The following is a 22480-nucleotide window of genomic DNA, read 5'->3' on the forward strand; positions in this document are numbered from 1 at the left end:
CTCAGAGATTTGCAATAATAGCAATTTTAGTTAATGGGATAGATGGTGGCATTAATTCTAATTTCAAGTACAGTGGGGCCTTGACTTACGAGTTTAATTCGTTCCGTGACGGAGCTCGTAACTCAAATTACTCGTATGTCAAATCAAAAAGTGAACGAGTGAGACATGTGATGCTGGGCTGATGTTGTGGTGTTCACTGTGACGTTCGCTGTGCCAACTAGCAGTGGGGTATCTGAAGCTGGCTCATAATCCGAATTTTAGCTCGCAACTCAAAGCAAAAAATCAGCCAAGAGACGGCTCGTATCTGGAAAAACTCGTTAGTCGGGACACTCGTAGGTCAAGGCCCCACTGTATGTTGAGTTCCCCTACTTCATAGTCTCTTCATACATGATTCCTATTGTAAACTTAATGTACAGTGTAAACATTGTAGTCTGATGTGCTAAACTAGAACCAGTAATGGAATATAACCTCTAAGAATTCTGTTAGCTTTTAGACTGATTGATTGATTCATGTATTTATTCATTAAATGCATGATTCATTGAGTTCAGGCTGTGTACTAGCATTAGAACAGTAAGCAAAAATAGACATGTTCCCTGTACTCTTGGAGTTTATTGTGAAGTAGGGGAGACAGGTATTAATAATATTTGTCAGACATTTCAGCTATGGTAAGAGCAACCAAAGAGGGTACAAAATGCTATGTGATTGCTTAATAGGGGACTTCATCCAGCCAGGGAGGTCAAGGGGGCTTCACTGAGTACTTGACACTATTATGTGGAGTAGAAGGAAGGTCCCCCTTGATCTCACTGGCTGGATGAATTCCCATTGGTGCCGTTATTGGTTCTGGTCTAGAAAAGGAAATGAAGAAGGTCCTAAGCGCCTGTGGCAGAAGGGAGCCTGTGGCAAGTCTGAGAGACTCAAGGAAGACAGGTATGACTGTAGTGGAGAGAAGAAGGTGGCTCACTGTGAGGCTGGACTGGTTATTAATAGTCACTCCATAGGATCTTAAAGTGCTTAGGAGCAACGGGAATTCAGTAAAGGATTTTTAAATAGGTGATTCAGGGAGCAGGGTAGAAGACATATAACATGATAAATAATATAATCATATATTAGGATAAAATTCCTATTCTAAAGAAAAAGTTGGAGGGAGGGGAGTGTATACCTATCATTTGGTTAGAGCTTTCTAGTATTTTCAAATGACAGAAGAGAAGTCATTTGCTTAATCAGTCCAAATCCTGTGACTATGAATTGTTGATACAGTATTTATTATGATTATTATAAGTCAGTGAGATATGGCCTTGGATTTATCAAAGTTGAGTTGAATTTATCAAATTTTTCTTTCATGTATAGTGCTTTTGGTGTTGTTTCTAAAAAGTCTTTCTCAAAATCAAGGCCATTTAAATTTTCTCCTATTTTATATTTTAGAGGTTTGATAGCTGTGTCTTTTGCTTTTAGCTCCATGATTCATTTTGAGTTGATTTTTGTGTAAGGTGTAAGGACTGTGTTTATATTCACTTTTTTGCATGCAGATTTTTAGTTCAAGAACCACAAATGTTTTTTGTACATGCTTGGAACCCTCCAAACATCCCTGTGTTATTGATACTAATTTATAAGTGTGGCTATAGATTTAAATAAAGTTCTGAATATTTTGCTACTTTTCATCAGTTTTTTTGAAAACCAATAAACTGACTTCTGTTTATTCTGTTATATCTTTAAGTAAGAATGTGCTCATTGGTAGGAACACTTCCTAACATCCAATTTTCATAGAACTGGTATGTTGTATAGAGATACACAAAGTTCTATTCAAAAGTTGAGGCAACATCTTTTTATCCAATTATCCATCAAAGGACATTTAGATTGTTTCTATATCTTGGCTATTGTGAATAATGCTGCAGTGAATGTGAGGGCACATATAGCACACAATAGAGTACACAGATGTTGTATTAAATAGTTGTACTGCTGAAACTTTATAATGTTTTTAACCAATATTACCTCAATAAATTTAATAAAACATGCTATAAATCTTCACATATGAAAAAATGAAGACGAAAGTTGTTGCAAAATTATAGATGTCCTTAGAGGAGAAATTCTGTTTCCTACATCTTCCCTCTCTGCTCTGGTCTTTCTTGAAGCTTCTTATTTTACACAAATTTATAATCTATGTCTTTGCTGGCTTGCAGTGAACTTCATTCACTGATGCTGGAAGCAGAGTTCTTAGCTGAATGCTCTGGCCCCTGATCCATACCCTTGGAGACTAGCTATAGTCTCAGTATTAATATGTGTGGGAATACATCAAAGATACATTTTTTTCAATGTCTTCCTTTAACCTTAGAATAAATAATGTGGAAGTATTCCTCTTAGTTCATAAGCTTTTATATGACTTACAATGGATAAAAAGACCCGAGAGTTTCAGTTCTTAATGCTTCTCTTCTAATAGTTCTGTGTTTTGATACTATGGTGACAGGCATCAAGGAAATAGAATTAATGATACTTTCAGTTGATTTGAAATAGAAATGTGTTTTTAATTCCTCTAGCTTCTTATTTAAGTTACCATCTTTCATACAAATTCTTTTCTGGCATAAGTGAGTTGAAAATAGCAACTTCAAGAATTATTTGAATTCATGTAACACCATGCTTACATTTGCCTAATTTTACCAGGTTATTTTTAATCCTAAATTATAGAAATATTTTTAAAAAGTAAAGCATATGGCTTAAATATTATAAATACATCTTGTAACACTTTTGTTATTTAGAGGATTATGTTTGGAATTGCTGAGCTATTTCTTTTAAATGTCTGCTATTTCTTATTAATTGATTGACTTATTATATTTTGGGGGAGTCTTAACTGGGTTAGAGTTTTAAAGAATTTTTTTCACCTTTAACACAGAAAAAATTAGCCACTTGAAGTTATCCGGTATTCCCTTTATAATTCAGTAAAGAAACTCTCTAGATTCTTTGTGGTATTATTTGAAATATTTATTTTCTGTTACTTTCCTACTGCACTTATTGCAGGTTTCATTTCATCTCACCTAAACTGTTTTTATAATAACTTCATGATATCTCTCACTTCAATCTTTTCCTTCACTGTTTTGCCCCACACTTCTTCCACAAATAACACCCTGCTCATATTGTAGTAACTGTTCTGCATTGTAGTGTAGAAACAGCATGGCTCTTGGAGTAAATACCACTTGCTATCTCTGTGATTTTGGACACACTTCCTAATATGTCTATGGTTCAGTATCCATAACCATAAAGTGGAACACTATTAGCAAACTCATAAAAGTTGGGATTATTATTGAATGAACATAATTCTTATTTCTTAATACTTCTCATCTGCCTAAAGAATAAATTCTAACATTTTTTTTAACTTGGAATACAGAATCAATCAATATTTTGGCTCAGAAAACTCTGAACCCTTAATTAACTCATCTATATGTGGCCAACATTTTAGCCAAAGCCTTTTTCAGAGATCTCCTACCATTCTTGGCATCTCTATTCCTATACCTTCATCTCTATTTATATTCTGCCTAGAGTTTCTTTCTTCTGATCTTTCCGATTTAGTGAAATGCTGCCAACTCATTGAAGCCAACTGATTGCTACCTCCACATTCCAAGTGTATGACATTGCCAAATTCAATCAGGGGTAGCCAGCCTAAAGTGACCGTTTTTCCTCCTGATGTTTGTAGGACACTGATTTTGCTTTCTTCTGACATGTAACCATGTAACAGTAACTGTTTTGAGGGATAGTTACTTGTGTAAGGTCTTTTCTAAGAGATCATGAGGTACTCAACATCAAAGCCAATGGTATAACCATGCATGCTTATGGCTCTTAGAACAGTATTGGACACAAAGTTAAACATTTTCAGTAACTGTTTGGTGAATTAAGGTATCATTTACCTTTTTAATATTAATAATTATCCTATTATTTCAGGATTATCTCTCATACAGATCACAAAACATTAAAATCTGGGTGTATTTGTGTTTTTCCAAGAGGACTTATTTGTTCACTTTAGCAATGCAGAGTACATGTGTATCACTCTGAGTATTTGTATTACTATTGTCTAGAAAACTAGCTCAAATAGACTAATAGCAAAAAAAAATCCCCTAATGTATCAGATCTGAGGCTTTGTTAATTAATAATTTATATATATTTTAAATGCAGGTTATTTCTGACCCAAACATCTAAACACACAGGGCTCTGCTGTATTACTAAATGAGTGTGGTTTTGTGCAGAAGAACATATAAAAAAATGCCCCAACTAATTCTTAATACCTCATTATATACTGTAAGGCTAAGAAAAGCTTCTGAATCTCTAGTTCTTTTACACATTTTCAGGCAATATTTACATTAACCGTTTCTGACAGGACGATAACTCTTCCAGTCTTAATCACCCCACGGAAAGTTGATTTCATAACCTCCCTTATACAAGAAGGATCTTCACAAATGAGTGCTGGTACATGAACCCTATAGCTATTGCAGTGACAGATGAAATGTGTCAATGAAAAACTTGGAATGAGTAAGATCAAGAAAAATACGGCACCTTGCTTGAGATTAGGTAAGCATAAAGCATATTGGAAGGCTTGTAATGATGCATCTCGGGAAAACTCTGCTTTGAGAGAGAGAATGAAGAGAGAATGAACTGTGATGGAAGGGGGAAAGGAAGAGAAGAACATTTGTGAAAACTGAAGAAGAAATATTGGGAATTAAGTGGGGAAAAAAGCATGTGGAAAGAAATACTATTCCCATAAGTAAATGAAATAGAAAAGACACATTGTCTAGAGTGCGCCGGATGGCCAGATGTTCAAGGCCACTCCGAGCGTGGGACTCCTAACCAAAGTGTTCCAGGTTTAGTTGCTATATGCAGGTGTAAAGCAAGGACACAGCAAGCTATGCACTGCACAAGTGTGCCTTTCTATAGCCTAAGTATTGAGATCACTAGCATAAAGAATCTTGTGTTTGAGCTTGTATATAAGTATGTTACTGACCAGCAGAGGAGGCTGCTGCTATGTAAGGCTGGACTGCTTAGTGTGAGCCCACTGCTTAGTGAGGCTGTAGCTCTAAGGATGGCTCCTGTATAGCTCCTATGTTGGAGGCCACTGCTACTCTGTAGGAAAGATGTATTGTCATCTAGCTGGTGTATGGCTACTGTATGGGACTTTACTCCGAAGAACTGCTTTGGCTAATAGCTCTCGTCATAGTAATGGTTACTTGGGCTACAATAAAGACTCTCATATACCCACAACTTCTCACTTCTTCTCCGACCGATACCCGGCGTCCAAGGAGGTCTAGTCCCTGTCAGAGTGGCTCGGACCCAACTGAGGCTTTCCTAAATAGCATCTTTAAGAGATATTTGATGTCTGTTGTACTGAAGTTTAAAAACTGCGAGCTGTGAATTTATATTGTCTGCTTAATGTTTAACAAAAACCCCATGGATTTTAAAACTGTAAATACTACATTTTTATGATGGCTTTTCTCCAAGGATTCCTCAAGAATTTCTCTATTTTCACTTTGGTTAGTTTTTAATAAATGAATTAAATATAAGGGTTGCCTTCTATTCTGTTTTCTTGATGCTTCTGGCTATTTAAAAAACAAAACAAAACACTGGATTCATTTAATAAAGAAAACCCTTGTTTGTTGTTCTACCTCTGCACACTCCCAGCAGATGTAAGGATAATTAAAACCATCCATTAGTATAGTTGTTGTTTTCCTTCTGGCAGTTTCAGTTCTGTTTCTATGTGACTGCATCTACATTTTCTTTAAGAATTGTGTGAATGGCCCATGAAAGATAACTCTGTGACCCTGGCTGGCACTGGGGGAAAAGTGAGCTACCTGCCCTAAGTGTGTGGAGAGTAAAAGGGAGCAGGGCTTTTAACAATTTCTGTTATCTTTCCTTTCAGGCCAGGTGTCCATAAACTAAATGAAAATTTCATAGTTTCTTAGAGAATTTGAATGGAGTGTCCAAACCAATCTGGATAATCTACCTTTTCATTACATTACTTTTATAACTTATATTTTATTTTATAATAAAATATTTTATTAAAGTAAGGCCAGGTATCCATAAAGTAAATTAAAAAAAATTGTAGTTTCTTATAGAATTTGGGTGGTGTAACCTACATTTTCATTATATTACATGGATAATTTATATGTTCCATATATTTCTTTTTTAGGATGAAACATTTTATCAAAATATAAAAGAAAACATGTGGGTGTTGGATTGCTGTTAACTTCTATCTACTGAAAAAAATATACTGAAACATTCCTGGTTCCCTGTGTCTTGATCCTGAGAAGTGAGGATATGTTTCTATGTGTCTGTATCCTCATTGTAATCATCAACTCTCCTTTCAGCCTTGCTCACTGAATTCATTGTTCCTTATTTTTTTAAAAAGTCACTTGTGGCCCAGCTGGTATGGCTCAGTGGTTGAGTGTCGACCTATGAACCAGGAGGTCATGGTTCAATTCCCAGTCAGGACACATGCCCAGGTTTGCAGGCTTGATCCCCGGTAGGGGGCGTGCAGGAGGCAGCCGATCAATGATTCTCTCTCATCATTGATGTTTCTATCTCTCTCTGCCTCTCCCTTCCTCTCTCTGAAATAAATAAAAACATATATTTTTTAAAAAGTCACTTGTTTATATCTATTCACTAGGCAGCTCAGAAAGGCAGAATTAAAATGTCTGGTTTTGATAAGTGGTAATGTCCCAAAGATATTTAAGGGAGAACTACAGGCAGTCCTCGGGTTACATCGTTTTGTGGTTACGTTGCCACCTCCCATTTATTTATATAAAAAAAAAAGTTCCGTCATTTCGACGTATGCACATATGTGCTTTATGGTTTTTTTTTAATTATTTACTGTATTTAGCACAAGTAAAGGTCAGGAATTATCTTTCTTTTAATTTTTTTTTACTGTTTCACTTCATTACTGCTGTGTATGTGCTCCATGTGAGTGACGTAGGTGCTTATATAGGTGGTCCCGAGGACCTACTATACATGCAGTTTTTTAAATAATAATCACTTATCTGGTCTTAATCTTGCCTCATCTGGTCTCAATCAGATCAGCATTGAAGTTCTTCAGAATGGTCTTTGGTGCTAGAAATATTGTCAAAGCCCAGAGAAAAGATAACTGTTCTACCTGGGCTTAAACCTTGAAGTAAGTCCCCACAGCAACAAGACCAGCCCTGTCTGGATTGCTCAGTTGGTTGGAACATCATCCCGTGCACCAAAAGGTTGCAGGTTTGATTTCTGGTCAGGGCACATACCCAGGTTTCGGGTTCGATCCCCAATTGGGATGTTTACGGGATGCAACCAATTGATGTTTCTCTCTCACATCAATGTTTGTTACTTATTTAATGGTATTAATTTTCTTTATAGTTTTAACTCCTAGGTGTGCATCCCTCCCCATGTTTAGTTCACCTTTTTGTAAAGAAATGGGATGATTCCTAGCTTCACCCCTTCCCAACATGATGTTTGTGATATTTAGTCAAGATGTTGCATGTAGCTGCACTGTTTTTCATTTTCATTGCTTTATGGTATTTACTATATAGCTACTTCACAATTTTTAAATCCATTCTACCACTCATGGACATTTGAGTTGTTTTTAGTTTTTAACACTGTATCTCTTGGGTGTATATTTAGGTGTGGAACTGCACTGCTGGGTATGTGTATTTTCAGCTTTAGTAGATAATGCCAAACTGCTTTCCAAAGTGGTGCAACTATGCACTCCCATCTCTCTCTTGATGATCCCCCATCACTTCACCTCCTTAGCAATCTTTCATATTTGTCAGGTTTTTAAATTCTAGCCACTCTGATTTGTATATATTAGTATCTTGGCATACTTTTAATTTGCTCATCTGACTAATTAGGTTGAGTTCTATTTGGCCATTTGTGAAGTATTAGTTTAAATTTCTTGCCATAATTTTTATTGGATTATTATTTTTTCTATTAATTTGTATGATTGATATACACAAAGAGCATAAAAATCCCCTGTTGGTTATGTTTTTTGTGAATATCTTCTCCTCGAGAGTGGTTTATTTTTTAATTCTCTTAATGATATCTGCTGGGAACATAAATAACTAATTTTTATGTGGTCCAATTAATCAATCTTTTTCTTCATGGTTAATGTTGATTGTGTCCTGTTTAGGAAATCTTTCCCTGCCCTATCATAAAGATACTTTCTATATTATATTCTAGAAGCTTTATTGTTTTGCCTTTTACATTTTGATCCATAATTTACCTGGAATTGATTTTTATGTATTTTGTACAATAGTTGTCAAATTATTTTATTCTATGTGGATATTGAATTGTCCTAGAATTATTTATTGAACATGTCCTTTCCCTTCTGTATAAAGTGCCAACTTTGTTTAAAAAATGTCCTTATATGCACGCATCTAGTAATACACTCCCATTTTGTTTCATTTGTTCCTTTCCCTGTCCTTGTGCCAATGCTACATTATCTTAAAAACTGCATTTTTATAATCATTCCTGATCTACAACAGAGCAGGTCTTTTCACCTTGTTCCTCAGTAGTGTCTTAGCTATTCTTGGCTCTTTGCAGTACCTTACATTTATCTTTCAGCTGATGCTATACACATGGGAAAGAGAGCAGAATATAATTCTTCAAAGGAAAATTGGGTGCTTTCAAGAAGAGGGTTTGAATGCTGGAGAGCAAACAAATTGGAAAGCTTCCTGGGATGAAGAATGTGCTCTTTGAGCCAGCCTCCTCCATTATTGGGCAACACTAAAGTCACTTTCTTTATCAATTTTTAAAGATTCTACTACTCGACTTACTTTTTATCTCTTTTTTTTCTGAAGTGATTTTTTTGCATTATAAAAATACTACATATATTCAAAAACATGTTTTTGCAGGTAGTATTGTACAAAACAGGAAGTGAAAGCTTTGAAGTTTCTTCTAGTGCTGCCGTAATTTTTCCTCTGTGCTAGTTCCACATGTTTGTCTAAGTTCAGCCTTCTGAAGCAAGAGAATGTGTGTCTGCTTTTTGTTCACATGACAACACTGCAGGTGGTTGAACAATAGCTGTCATGGCCTCCTTAAGTGCTTTCCCCCCCAATGTCTTATGTTTCATGTATTTTTAGTTCTTAAAATAAATGTTTTTAGTATAGACACGCTATCTTTAAAAGAGAAAATGGAACTGTTTAATATGCTTTCATAGCATATGTAGGACGTTTGTGGAATTTGATTTTATTACTGAAACACAGAACTGAATAGACTGGCTTGACATTCTGCATGATGCTGCTTCACCTGTTACTGAATTTTTACCTCAGTATGAGTGCCTGTCAGTAGAGTATATATATACACAAATGACATTTTTGTTTAGGACAGTGATGTGATAGAAAGGAGCATCATTTTGTCATTAAAATGCTATGTGTCTATATCGTGAAAGTTTTCTAAATAATGAAAGTAGTAATCATAACTCTCCTTTTGATAAAATAAAAGCCAAAGAAAGCATTACTTTAATTTGTAAAATCACTGCATTGAAAGATTTTTAAAGTACCTGTGTCAGTAGGTGCATCAACTCCTTAAGGAATGGAAGTGCCATTTCAAGGTCACATGCATGTAATCTAGTTCCCATGGAAACAGTTAATAACAAATACTATCAGCTCTTTTAAGGTAGAGAGAGTTTTTTATTGAGAAGACAACACAGCAATAGTATGAAGAACAAAAATAACTTAAGCCCATGATTATGTCATTGAGATATATTTCTTAATATTGTCTTCCTAAGTAGTATAATTTATAAGAAAATGTTCATAATATATAACTATTCAGAAATGTTTTTAAATAGTAATACATATTTGTATTGGTAGCTATATCCTTTAAACAATGAGTGCTTGTTACTCCATAACTTGAGTATTCTAAAAACTAATTCATTTAGCTTTTAATGAGTATATGTGTCTTTTGATTATTTATAACAAATAATATTGCATAAGCTTCCCTGTGAATATTTCTATTATAGATTCCTTGAACTGGAATGACTGAGTTCAAAGTATTTGATGTCACCTTTTTTTAAATTGATTAAGATATTACATATATGTCCTTACCGCCCCCCATTGCCCACCCCCTACTCATGCCCTCACCCCCCTGGTGTCTGTGTCCATTGGTTAGGCTTATATGTATGCATACAAGTCCTTTGGTTGATCTCTCCCACTTACCCCCACTCTCCCCTACCTTCCCTCTGAGGTTTGATGGTCTGATTGATGCTTCTCTGTCTCTGGATCTGTTTTTATTCATCAGTTTATGTTGTTCATTATATTCTGCAAATGAGTGAGATCATGTGATATTTATCTTTCTGCAACTGGCTTATTTAGCTTAGCATAATGCTCCCCAGTTCCATCCATGCTATTGCAAATGGTAAGAACTCCTTCTTTTTTAACCACAGCGTAGTATTCCATTGTGTAGATGTACCACAGTTTTTTAATCCACTCATCTGCTGATGGGCACTTAGGCTGTTTCCAAATCTTAGCTATGGTAAATTGTGCTGCTATGAACATAGGGGTGCATATATCCTTTCTGATTGGTGTTTCTAGTTTATTGGGATATATTCCTAGAAGTGGGATCACTGGGTCAAATGGGAGTTCCATTTTTAGTTTTTTGAGGAAACTCCATGCTGTTCTCCACAGTGGCTGCACCAGTCTACATTCCCACCAGCAGTGCACAAGGGTTCCTTTTTCTCCGCATCCTTGCTGCCAGCACTTGTTTGTTGATTTGTTGATGATAGCCATTCTGACAGGCTTGAGATGGTACCTCATTGTCATTTTGATTTGCATCTCTAGGATGATTAGTGATTTTGAGCATGTTTTCATGTGTCTCTTGGCCTTCCTTATGTCCTCTTTCAAAAAGTATCTATTTAGGTCCGTTGCCCATTTTTTGATTGGGTTGTTTATCTTTCTTTTTTTTTTTTTAAATATTTTATTGATTTTTTACAGAGAGGAAGGGAGAGAGATAGAGAGTTAGAAACATCGATGAGAGAGAAACATCGATCAGCTGCCTCCTGCACATCTCCTACTGGGGATGTGCCCACAACCCAGTTACATGCCCTTGACCGGAATCGAACCTGGGACCTTTCAGTCCGCAGGCCGACGCTCTATCCACTGAGCCAAACCGGTTCTGGCTGTTTATCTTTCTTTTGTTAAGTTGTATGAGTTCCCTGTAAATGTTGGAGATTAAACGCTTATCAGAGATAACATTGGCAAATATGGTCTCCCATGCCATGGGCGTTCTTGTTGTTTTGTTGATGGTTTCTTTTGCTCTACAGAAACTTTTTATTTTGATGTAGTCCCATTTGTTTATTTTCTCTTTAGTTTCCATTGCCCTAGGAGCTGTATCAGTGAAGATATTGCTTCAGCATATATCTGAGATTTTGCTGCCTGTGGATTCCTCTAATATTTCTATAGTTTCCCATCTTCTGTTTAAATCCTTTATCCATTTTGAGTTTATTTTTGTGTATGATGTAAGTTTGTGGTATAGTTTCTTTTCTTTTCTTTTTTTTTTTGCATGTTTCTGTCCAATTTTCACAACACCATTTATTGAAGAGACTATCTTGATTCCATTGTATGGTCTTACATCCTTTGTCAAATATTAATTGACCATAGTGGTTTGGTCGATTTCTGGATTCTCTATTCTATTGCATTGGTCAATATGTCTGTTCCTGTGCCAGTTTTGAGAACAGTGGCTTTGTAATACAGCTTGATATCTGGTATTGAGATCCCTCCTACTTTGTTCTTCTTTCTCAGGATTGCTGCAGCTATTTGGGTTTTTTTTTTATTCCAAATGAATTTTTGGAGAGTTCACTCTAGGTCTGTGAAATATGCCATTGATATTTTAATGGGGAGTACATTGAATCTATAGATTGCTTTGGGTGACATTCAACATCAAATTGTTCTCCAATGACATTGTGATTTACACTCACACCAGGCACGCTCCAACAGTGAATAATAATCACAATCTAATAGCCACAATCTTTTTATTTTGGGCAAATCAATAGTCCAAAGATGATATTTCATTATGATTTTTCATGTTTTTTTGTTAAGAGATTATAAATTGGGACCATTTCAATACATTTCCCTGAGAATATTCTCATTTTTAATTGGGCTATTTGTATTTTTATTATTGAAATAATCACTTTATCTTAGCAAGTAAGAAAAAAATATTAATATAGGGAGTAATGTGTGCATGTCACTTGGTAGCAGTACTGGGACAAGAACTGAGTTCCATAGCTCCTAAATCAGTATACTTTCCACTGCCTCCTATTTTTCTGCTGCATAGTTTTTATATTGTAATGACCTTGATGGAAATAATTCTTGAACTGCTAATTAAGCGGTGACCCTACCTTGAAGTTTTAAGCAACATGTTTATGCTCATATAAATTACAAGAAGCGTGTAGCTTCAGGCGAAGGGGCAAAAAGCCCAACCTTGTGAAGTCCTTCCTCTATGGATTTGGTAGAAATTTCCAACTGAGTGTCATCTCCTATATTTAGATACTTTAATAGCATTCAAGGTTACCACAAGAAAATATTTCTGGCAGTATTTATTTCCTCTCACCTGTTGTTTATTTTTACTATACTGTGAACAAGAAAAAAAGATCCACAGAAAAGATGAAATTCAGAGCATTTAATTGAAGAATATTTAAATGTTTAGACAGGATCTTGAATCTTATGTCTGATATAATTATTCCTTAACTTTTATATTTTATTTTATTTTGATAATACTTATATTGATTACATTTATTCAAATATAAGGTATAATAAAAAAGAATACATCTACTTTCACATATATACAGACTTTGGGCTTTTTCTTATTCACTTTTAGGTAAGTTACAAAATGTTGAACATAATATGCATGGCTGTCACTCCCTCCTTTGAAGGATTTACTCAGTTCTGGTGATTCCTTTGAGCAGAGTAGAATCTCCATGGACATTAACTTCATATCCTTGTTCCCTGTTGTTGAGAATTTGCTTTAGGAGGGGAATCCTCTGTCATTCAATAGTGATGTTAATTGACTCTTAATCAGCCTGAAATATTCTTATAACACTTTTCAGCTATTTGGTCTTTTGTATTGGGAGCCACTGCAGTTGTTTTAGGAATTACAGAGAACCTAACCTGCATTCATTCACTCATTCATTCAAATGTATTTCTCTGTGCTGGTAATGATAGGGGAAAGGGGAGAGAAGGAGAAAGGCTGGATCGGTGAAGAAAGGACAAGGGCTGAGGCCACAGCATAGTCTCTGAAGGCAGGTTGCTTGAGTTTCACCACTTTACATTTGTCAAATAATTTAACCTTGTAGTTTCTCAGTTTCCTCATATTTACAAGGACAAAATGATGTGGTAAAAGTTAATTCATGTAAGGTAAATGTTAACTTTTTATACCTTTGTTTTAAAATTGTTTTAAATGTCTTTTTTTGCAATAATTACCTTTAAAAACATTCTTTAAAATCCTAAATCCTCACCCAAGGATATGCTTTTTTATTTTTAGAGAGAGAAGAAGGGAGGGAAGGATGGGAGGGAAAGAGTAAGGGAGGGAAGGGAGAGAGAGAGAGAGAGAGAGAGAGAGAGAGAGAGAGAGAGAGAGAGAAGAGAGAGAAGAGAGAGAGAGAGAGAGAGAGAGAGACCATGAGAGAGAGAGAGAGAGAGAGAGAGAGAGAGAGAGAGAGAGAGAGACCATGCTCCACTTACTACCACCTGGCCAGGGCAACAATTGCTTTTGAGTTTTATGAAACATGACATGACATTTTACAAAGGAAGATATCATATATATTCTTGTACTATAAGAATACCTTATACACATTTTAGTTCATGTATAAAATTGTCTGCATTTTTTACTGTTCAGAGGGTTCAAAATATTGTTCTAAACATGGGATTATTGGGTCTTATGACAATTTCATGTCATAGCCATCATACTCATTAATATCCTCATACAGACAAAGCCTTTCATTCACAGTTACACAAACCACAAGTAGCTAAGACAGAAATGAAATATTCCTGACAAATTCTAGTTCACTGCTTTTTTTATTTGATGCCATCATGCACAGGCTCCAGGCACCCGGCAAGAGGTGGAGAAAATGGGGATTTAAGAACATGTTAAGAGATCTATAGATTGGAGCAACTTCTCTTTTATAATTGTCAACTAATAATGCTTAGCGTTTTTTCCCCCTCTTTTTTTTTTGTAGTAAAAAAGTCATGATGTAAAGAAATGTAAAGAGAGAAACTACATCTGTTATTATTAACTCACATCAAATTTTTTGGGATCTTAATAAATTTTAGGTAAAGTAGGTTAAAGGTTAAAGAGAAGCATTGATCAGACTATCAAACCTCACAGGGAAGGTAGGGGAGGGTTGTGGTAAGGGGGAGAGATCAACCAAAGGACTTGTATGCATGCATATAAGCCTAACTAATGGATGCAGACAACAGGGGGTGAGGGCATGAGTGGGGGGTTTGGGGGCCAATGGGGAGATAAAGACACATATGTAATACCTTAATCAATAAAATAAAATGAGCAAGTTCAGTGAAGGGGGCATAAAGAAGACTTTTGATGCAATGTTAGACACCCTTAAGCTATCATAAAAACTATGAAACTTATGAAACATTCAGTGTTAGCTGGAAGGATGTACACAACTGAAGCATGAGAGGCAAAGTCAGGATGGGATGGAGAAGTTCTCTATAGTGTATCTGTATGCATAGGGCTGAATGTGTGTGTTCATGAGTAAGTGATCATTTTGCAAATTATTGTTGATAATAATACTCAGATTTTGTATTTCTTTAATTTTACTATAAATTGTATTATTTTCTACACTTCTGTAAATTTTCTTTAATGATTATATTTAACTCTTTCAGTGGCTTTGTTCACTTATTAAGTATTTTAAGTAACTGTACTGTGCCATATGGAATACAAAGATAAATCAATCACATTCTTAGAGATTGATATTATCTAGTGGAGAAGCATTCTAATCTGGAGTTCTTGATTGTGTGTCCATGCCCTCAACATGCAGACCAAATAAATTTTTTCTAAGACACTGGATGGTAATTTATTCTAGTTATGTAAATATCTTATTTGCATAAGAGTCATATTCTGAGAATTCTGACAGACAAAACAAAGTCACCAAGAAATAAATGAAAACAATTTCTCACTAGATACCTATTGCAAAGTCCATATCCTGTATAATAAAAGCCTGACGCCGTCACAAGATGACTGCCACAAGATGGCCACCACAAGATGGCCTTGCGCACAGCAGAGGCGGGGCCTGGTGGCTGCTCTGCGTGGTGAGGCCTGGGGGTCCCACGTCTCTGCAGGGTGCAGAGGAGAACGGTTCCGGTGTCTCCACCACCTCGTGAGGAGGAGGTGGGTCCCAGCAGAGGAGGCGTGTTATGGCAGGGGAGGGCAGTTGTGGGAGATCGGACCTGCAGGGGAGGGCAGTTGGGGGAATCAGGTGTCAATCAGGCCGGCAGGGGAGTGGTTAGGGGGTGATCAGGCTGGCAGGCAGAAGTGGTTAGGGGCAATTAGGCAGGTAGGCAGGCGAGCGGTTAGGAGCCAGCGTCCCGGATTGTGAGAGGGATGTCCAACTGCTGGTTTAGGCCTGATCCCACAGGGTCCCAGATTGGAGAGGGAGCAGGCCGGACTGAAGGACACACCCCCCCCACCCCCGTGCACAAAATTCAGGCACCAGACCTCTAGTAGAATTATAATAGCATTAGAACCACCCATCATGGCAGAGAATATTTTTTAAATTAAGTGCACTGTTGTGTTGCCTAGTTAATAAATTTGCCATCACAAAATATCAACAGAATGGATTAGTGTTACTGAAAGTTGAAACTCTGTATCATGGTTTCTAATGAGGACGAAGACACAAGAAACAACATGCCTAGCAATAAAGCAAATGTCTTCATCAATCTCATTAACTCCAGAAGGCATGGTCTCATAACTGCATAATTTAGTAATCAATATTTCCAAAGGCTATATTTTCAAGAGAAAATATAAGCTATATTTTGGTATTCTTGATTTAAAAGACAGAGAAAAGCATATAGTAACTTTTTCCTAATTACTTAAAGATTTTAAAAATTTTGTATTTAGTGCTCGCTTCGGCAGCACATATACTAAAATTGGAACGATACAGAGAAGATTAGCATGGCCCCTGCGCAAGGATGACACGCAAATTCGTGAAGCGTTCCATATTTAAAAAAAAAATTTGTATTTATTTATTTAAGAGAAAGAGAGGAAGGGAGAGTGAAAGGAGAGAAGGAAAAGAGGAAAGGAGTGAAGGAGGGAGAAGGGAGAGAGAGGAGAGAGACATAGATTTGTTGTTCCACTTATTCATGCACTCTTTGGTTGCTTTTTGTATGTGTCCTGACTGGGTATCAAACCAACAACTATGGCATCGGGGTGATACTCTAACCACCTGAGCTACCCGGGATAAACCTTACCTGAAAACAATTTCCAACGTAACTATCGGCTTTTGAGTTTTTCTCAATTGACTCCATTTTTCATCGTTTTCTATTCCAAATTTTAGTTATAGAAAAACAATTTTGCAAAATAAAGTGTTGAGGCAGCTAAAACTTTTATTATTTACTACTTCCTATTATATTTTTATTAATTTATCTGCAGAAATATCAATTTTTTTTAAAAAAAGAATAGCATTTCATGGCCATTATTTTTCACTCTTTCTGCCTTTCAGAGCAGGAGCAAATACTTACTGTATTAAACTTTCTGGATGCAAGATCTTTGCTAAATGTTTTGCAAAGTTGCTGCCCTCACGTAGTTTATATCTATGATACTGTGAGGTTGTGCTAAGTAAAGCAACACAGCATAGAGCTTGCACGTAGTGTCACATTAGACAACTTGTTTATCATCCCTGTGCGCTGTCTCCCCATTTTGAGGTGGGGATGATAACAGCACTCACCCAATAGGACTTTATGAAGCTCAATAAATAATTCGCCCTGAACCTGAGAGAAGTGGCACCCGCTACGTGCTCAATAAGTTAGGAAAAGAAGGGTGTGTTATAATGGTTCAAAAGAAGGAGGCAACATCTTCTTTAGGCTTCAAGAAAAATGTGGTTTCTGAGATGACAAGAGGCGAGGCAAGGCTCTGAAAGAGGAGGCTGTGTCAGGTGGGAGAGCCACGGTTTACAGATGAGACTTTGTGTCATATTTAAGGAAATGTCATCCAATTTCATTGGTATGTGCAGTGAGCATGAATATGATCAAACTAGATGGAAACATTGTGGTCAGGGAGTGGGAAGGCTGTTAGGCCAATCTAAGAAGGTTCAACTTAATTTAGAAATCCCCCCCCCCCCCAAGAAAAGAAACAAAACAAAAACAGCTCCTCAGAAAACACCAGGTATGATTAAAACTGGAGACTGATAGGATTACAATTTTATCTTAGTAAGTGAATATATTTAGTTTGTTTAAAAAAGAGATTGGAGGAAGAGAGACCTGTTGTATGTTATTGCAAAAAAAATAAATAAAGAAGTAGGTTAGTGATAAGACTCAGAAATAGGGAGTTAAAGATGGATGTTACGAAATTAACTTTTGCTTCTATTGAGTATCTACTAGATTTTTCTTATGTTGGTTACTGAGTGACCAATAAAAATACTTGGAATAAAGCAAGTTTTCCAATCATGGTAGCATAACTGGATTTGGAGTAGCATTTTCAGTGCACACCTAGGACATTGGATACAATAGGTTAAACAATTTCCCATGTTGAGCAATGGGAAATTCAGGGCTGTGACCGCAGAGTAAAGAGAAGAAAATGAGTATAGCTCTGTGATCACCTTGACTTTTTTTCTTGAAAAAATTTTCCTAACCTTGATGTGAGGAGGGAAAGCCAAGACAGAGTCCAGTAGTCTCTCTGAGTTGAGATCTCCAGACATTCTTGAACTTATGGTCTATGAACACAAGTTTTCACCAAACTACATTATGTGGTTGTTTTTTTTCCTCCTGAAGAAATATAGCAGAAATAAAATGGAAATCTAACTTGGATTTATTTATTTATTTATTTATTTATGTATTTAAAGTTGGTACATCATGTTTTTATTTTTATTTTTTCTTTATTGATTAAGGTATTACATATGTGTCCTTATCCCCCGATTGCCCCCACTCATGTCCTGGTGTCTGTGTTCACTGGGAAAAAAATTAAAGAATTGATATGTAAATTATGTCAGGTAATTATCAGTATGTGAAAACAAAGCTCAGTAAAGGAATAGAGTAAATGGGGGAAATTCTACTTTAGATTGGGGACCAGGGAAGCAGAGGATCTATGTTCGGAAAAAAATCTGGATGAAATTGAGATATGGAGTGAGTCAGAATTTACAGTGTCAGTGTTCCAGGAAGCCAACATGAAGTTCATTGGTAAATATGATGTGGTCCTAGTCAAGTAATGGGAATAGAAGTCTGATTGTAGTGGATGGCTGGAGAGTAGGTATTGACAGTTCTTTCAAGGACTTTGGCTGAATTAAGGCAGACAATAAATATTTGTTAAATAAATGATGGAAAGGATGGTCTGTTTTTTCTGACTCATTGTAATGCCATTTTACATTGATGGCATTTCATAGATTTGTGGCTGTCAATTGTTTTCTAAACACTGACAGTTTTTTATTCATTTTGCCATAGTATATCTTTTGTGGAGCCATCATACATAAGCAGATATCCTTAGAACATTACTAAATAATCTCATGAAGTTGTTAGCTTGTACATCACCAGATGATGTCATGTGGGAATATTTATTGAGGATCTCCTATTGTAAATGCTATGCTAGAAGCTCCAGTATTTTGGTGTATACATAAATACACACACTGAACCTGACCTCATGAGCTACTTATTCTAGGAATAAATGAAAACAAATGGGTGCAGAAGTAAAAGGAACACGTGGCAGCCCATGAATATTCCCCCAAAATGGTTTGTTTCGTTTTGCTTCTGTTTTAGTCTAAATGATGGATTAACATCTGCCTGGAATGATTACAAGGTGTAAACTGTAAAACTTCAGAAGATGGGTAATATTTTATTAAGTATTGGGAAAATGGTATGGTGCAGAGAAAGACGTTCAAAAAGGATCAGAGGTAAAACATAGGCAGGAAAGTAGGAGACACTTCCAAGGCTTGGCAAGTGATCTGATTGGAGGCAAGCAGAGGAGAAAGAACTGTGGGAGGGAATTCAAATGTACCAAGTGCTTTTTGGTTCTAAAATTATTTCAATAAACTTTTGCACAATCCATGCCAAGTTTTCTTATTTTATTAATGAAGAAATCAAGCTATCCACCTAGTAAGTGGTGGATAAAGTCAGCATTTCAAAGCTTATCTTTCCTGGCTCTGAAATGTGTTTTTTCCTGCAGTTTACTGTCTTAGATAAATTCAGAAAGAATGATTTGGTCCAGATTTTGGTGGGTATTTGATGCTTAAAGACTTTTAATTTTATTACTAAATAATAAATTAATTGATCCTTGACCTGCATGGTTTAAACTACACAGGTTCACTTACACCGGCTAATGTAAACATACAGTTGGCCCTTCACAGCCCAGGGTTTCACATCTGCAGATTCAACCAACTGTGGATCAGAAACAGTATTTTCAAGTTGTGGGTACAGAGGGATGACATAAATTATATGCAGATTTTTGACCGTGCGGACACAGGTGGCCCTAACCCCCACCTTGTTCAGTGGTCAATTGTACATAATAAATAGTAATATTAAATAATATCAATGGCTTTTTGAATAGGCATTGGTACAATCAGAATTGTGCTTTAGAAAAGTAATCGTTTGGCTGAGTCTAGAACTGTTTGTTATGGAGAAGTCAGGATAGAACACAGCAAACATAAGTCAAATGTAGCCATGTCCAGGGAAGGCATGAAGAAGATGGCAGCCGTGGAGGTGCCACCTGTCTCTCCCAGATGGAACTTGATGTTCAGTGGAAGTTGTATAGTTAGTAGACAGATTCCTGCTGTTAGTCCTTTCAGGATCCACAATGGCTTTTGATTCAAAGCCATGCTTTTTTCTGGGCAGTTCTTTAACAATAACTGAGCATATCAGGGGTTCTAGTGTCTGAACATTTCTTCCCAATGTGGGACTCCTATAATAGGAGCTGCTTTTTCCTTAGCTGCCCCCTGGGTGAGCTAAGAGTGTTAGATCTTTGCTGTGGTTTGAAGCGCTGCCTGCCCAAACCTGCTTCTCTTCTTACCACAACTCCTTTCCTTATTTATTTATTTACTAGAGGCCCCGTGCACGAAAATTCATGCACTCGGTGGAGGGGGAGTCCCTCAGCCCGGCCTGTGCCCTCTTCAGTTCGGGAGCCCTCGGGGGATGTCCTTGCAGGGAGCAGACCTAAGCCGCAGTCTGGCCTCCCTCTGAGGGAGGTGACCGGTGGGCCGATTGGGGGACGGCACTAGCCAGTGAGTGGCTGGCCCCGTCCCACATCACCCTGTCACTGCTGGTGGCCTCCCTCTGTGAGTGGCCAGTCCTGCCCCCCCTCCCCGATCGCCCCTCCACCACTGCAGGTCGCCACCCCCTGCCCACTGGCCCAGCCCCCCGCCAACCAGTCATTCTGCTGTTCATTCAATTTGCATATTAGGCTTTTATTATATAGGATTTATTCATCCATTCATTCTGTATTTATTTATTTATTGAATTTATTGGGATGACATTGGTTAAGAAAATGATATAGGTTTCAGGTGTACAGTTCTATAATACATCATTATTTATTGTATTGTGTGTTCACCACCCCAGGTCAAGTCTCCTTCCATCACTATTTATTCCTCCTTTACCCTCTTCTACCTCCCCCCACCCCCCTTTCCCTTTGTAATCACCATACTGTTGTCTGTGAGTTTTTTGTGTGTTTTTTCTTAATCCCTTCATCTTTTTCATACACCCACTAACCTCCTCCCCTCTGATCCATATGATTTCACTTATATGTGGAATCTAATGAACAAAATAAACTAACAAACAAAATAGAAACAGACTCATAGATACAGAGAACAGACTAACAGCTGCAACTCCTTTCTTTAAACATTTTTCAGGTCTGTATCCCAGTCTGAATTCTTTCCCTACCCAGTCTCTCTTCTTCCCTTTTTATCTGTCACAGATATTATTCCCAAAAAAATCACATGTGTTCTTAACTCCATCTCAAAAATGTTTGTCTTGGGATGATTGAAGTGTAAAACTAAAAAAATGAAGACAGATGGTAGAACTGTTGCTGAATGCTGTTGCTGATGGTGATGATGATGGTGATGATGATGATAAGGATGATAATGCTAATGCTAATGATAACAGTGACTTTAGAATAATTTGTTTTTTTTATAGTCGCACTCAGAAATACAGTTTATAAATGTGCAGTTTCTAGAACTGACCATGCATCTAAAGGGAATCTAAGAAAGAGAGAAAAAGTCAGAAAAAAGGAGGCTCAAGGGTCGAAGAGGAGGACTTTGCCAACAGACAGAAGAGAGTTTCAGTGGGGAGGAGGGAATCAATACCATAAATTCTGCAAAGCTGCCAAAGAGGGTGAACGCAGCGGAAAGGTCACGTTTCTTTTTAAAAAATGTGACTTTGTTCTTCAATGTGATCATAAATGACTGAGCAACAAGAGCGAGAGGGTCACAATCCCTAGAATTTTGTGTCTAGAAGTTAATGATGTAAAAAACCCTGAGTAAACATCACTTGCCCTCTAAGGCAATAGATATATCTTTTTTTATAAGTAATTTTTGATAAGGAGTTAACATAAGAATCATAATCAACTACAGTTAAGACACACAGATATTCATTATTAGAATGAATACCATTGATGATAAGAATAAGCGCTTTGAAGATAGACACACACATGTAGTGTGCCTTGATCATTGTGATTCTGGCCACTTTGCATTCATTTTCCACTCTGATTGAAGCTGAAGTTCGTTTATACCGATATTTCGTAGAGTGTGACTTTCAGATTCCTGTTACATATGCCATCTGCATTGTTATAGTTATTTAAAACTGTGTTAAGAAATGGAAAGTAGAAAAGTAGGGTTTTGAATTATGGCTTTACTTGTCTAATGTTTAGCCCAATTAACTGTGTCATTTTCTTTGGTGATTTTCACAGCTGATCCAGTCTTTACTATGCAAACTCATGTGCTCTTTTTTATGCAATGTAATTATTTTAATTATGTTCTTAACTCTGCCCTTCTATGTTATTTGAAGCTAGACATACTCATTAGGAAGGAATAGTTTATTTCCAAGTAAAATTGGGCTATAATTCCTATAACCTGCTGTGTGTATTTGGAGAACAGTTCTCCAACTGTGATTTTAATATTACATTATTTATCATGAAGGAAACTTGCCAACTTATTTCAAGTGAAAGGCCAAGATTATGCCTTACAGGGAGAATAATGGCTTTTTTTGGTATTAAAGTATTGATCTAATTATTTCTTTAATGGTTCTAGGAGAAACATTTGACCGCCTGCATTATCATTAACATGATTCTGGTTTATACATGATATATATATATATATTATATTTCTTTATTGATTTCA

At 36.6% G+C, this 22480-nt stretch overlaps 1 protein-coding gene and 1 non-coding gene across 2 annotated transcripts in view; both read left to right on the plus strand.

The window, feature by feature from the left end:
- Positions 1–22480, plus strand: part of KCTD8 (potassium channel tetramerization domain containing 8) — a 213466-nt gene that overhangs the window by 70605 nt on the left and 120381 nt on the right.
- LOC111825976 lies at positions 16068–16174 on the plus strand. Its single transcript, XR_002829211.1, has one exon. It is a non-coding gene; the product is annotated as a U6 spliceosomal RNA (small nuclear RNA).

The sequence above is a fragment of the Myotis lucifugus genome, unplaced genomic scaffold (genome assembly GCF_000147115.1).
Source record: "Myotis lucifugus unplaced genomic scaffold, Myoluc2.0 scaffold_48, whole genome shotgun sequence".
NCBI classification, from domain to species: domain Eukaryota; kingdom Metazoa; phylum Chordata; class Mammalia; order Chiroptera; family Vespertilionidae; genus Myotis; species Myotis lucifugus.